Source organism: Pteropus vampyrus, unplaced genomic scaffold, assembly GCF_000151845.1.
Source record: "Pteropus vampyrus isolate Shadow unplaced genomic scaffold, Pvam_2.0 Scaffold699, whole genome shotgun sequence".
NCBI classification, from domain to species: domain Eukaryota; kingdom Metazoa; phylum Chordata; class Mammalia; order Chiroptera; family Pteropodidae; genus Pteropus; species Pteropus vampyrus.
Window position 1 is genome coordinate 64,094 of NW_011889480.1, and position 2,270 is coordinate 66,363.

A 2,270-nucleotide genomic window follows, 5' to 3' on the forward strand; every position below is an offset into this window, starting at 1 on the left:
ATAAATTCCTGACTAGGCAGGTCATGGTTGGTAGCTACACCCAAGGCCTATAACTTCTTTTGTAAGAGGTTTTAAGCCAGCCCTGTCTATCTTGTGAATCTAGGTTAACATACCTTTGAAATACCAGAAGGAATACCCATTGAAACAAGAATTAATGCTCAAGAAGGCACATAATCTTGTTAACTATCCTGTGATCCAATCCCTGCTTTGCTTCTCCAATCTTCTGTATATCCTCTCCTTAATTTCAAATGCATAAAAGGAGCTGCAAAACTGTTATTCTCTAGAGCATTTGAGATCTTGCTCCCTGGCACATGTCATCGGTTTGCCTCAAAAAAACTCTTATACAAATTTTCTACAGGTTTTGGATGTTTCTTATGGTGACAGTATAAAACAGCGGTCCCCAACCTTTTTTTTGCACCAGGCACTGGTTTCATGGAAGACAATTTTTTCATGGACCAGGGGCAAGAGGTTGTTTTGGAGTGATTCAGGCACATTACATTTATTGTGCACTTTATTTCTATTCTTATTACATTGTAATATATAATTAAATAATTGTGCAACTCACCTTAATGCAGAATCAGTGGGAGCCCTTAGCTTGTTTTCCTGCAACTAGATGGTCCCATCTTAGGGTGATGGAAGACAGTGACACTCGAAGTGCATTGCTTATGTCCAGTCTACTCCGAAATCTCATTTTGGTTGCTGTCACTGCAGAAAATCCTGCTTCACAAAGACAGGGTGTTGGAAAAGGAAGCAGGCTTTTTAGTGCTTTTGTAGCAATTTTAGGATATTCCGCCTTGACTTTAATCCAGAATGTATGGAGATTCAAAGTTGTCTCAAACATACTTTTAAGGCCACTGTCATTTGCGATCTCAAGCAGTTTATCCTCTTCCAGCACGGACAAAATCGATTCATCTGTCTTATTCACAAATGGGTCACGGATCCATTCCTTCCCAGTTCAGGGGGCTTTTGTGGTTGGGAAGTAATGCTCAAACTTTTCTGAAAGCTCAGACAGGTGATCATGCACCAGCTGGGAGAAAGAACGCCCTGGCTCAGTCTCTTTCAAAAATCTCTGCTAATGTTTGAAACATGTCAAAAATCCCTATGGTCACTTGTCGCCCCCATAACTTCAGTTTGGCTTTGAATGCAGCCACTTTATCTGCTGACTTGAACACAGTTCTTATTCTCCCCTGAAGTGACAGATTGAGTTGGTTAAATATGTCACACAAGTAAGCAAGTTTTGTGACCCATTCTGTGTCACTGAAATGTGCTGGCAGTGGTGATTCTTTTTCTAAAAGAAATCTCTGGAGCGGCTCTCATAACTCAAAAACTCTGGCCAGTGACCTTTAGAAAGAGAAGACGTGTGTTCTCTGCGTTCATCTCCTCACAGAGCTGCATGGACGGGTGTGAGTTAAAGGCATGTACTTTAATGTGGCTGATAATTTTAACTGCATCTTGCAAAATGTTAAGTTCAGGTGACATTTTTCGGCCAGCCAGCATTTGTCTGTGAATGACACAGTGCTTAGACTCACATTCAGAAGTGACCTCTTTGACCCAAGTAGTGAAGCCAGAAAGTCAGTCATGACAGCCACTTTATCTTTGCATATACTGACACAAAATGACCAATTCACTTTTCCTGATATGTAATCATTCAAAACCTTGAATAGTTCTGCAGCTGTGGTGTTGGTTGGCAACAAAATGCACATAACATTTCCTCATGCACATCCTTATGAAAAATATATTGTACAAAAACAAGCATTGTTACCTTTCTGCCAACGCTGGTAGACTCATCAATCTGGATTGCGTACCACAGTGACTCATTAAGCCTCTAACAATTGTGCCTCAATATCTCTGCTATTTTATCAATTCCTCTAGTGATGGTGCTAGCTGAAAGAGGAACATGAGCCACCTTTTGAATTGCAGCCTCTCCTAAAAGTTTATGACAAATGTCCTTAGCAGCAGGCAGGATCAACTCTTCACTCGTAGTAAAAAGCTTCTTTAGCAATGCGGTTAGCCGCTAAGATTGATGCTCTCAGTGCAGACACATTTGATAAAGTGGTGGTCTTCAACAATTGCTTCTGTTCTTCGTATTCACATTATTTTTCTTTTGAAAAACTTCAAAGGCTTGTCTTTCAATGCAGGGTGCTTGGTCTCGATGTGGCGAAGCAGTGTTGAACATTTCATGGCTTTGTTGGATAGCTGGTCTCCACATGCTATGGCTTGGAGAATATGAATTACCTATTGCAATGAACCTGTAATTTAAGTAGGACTCT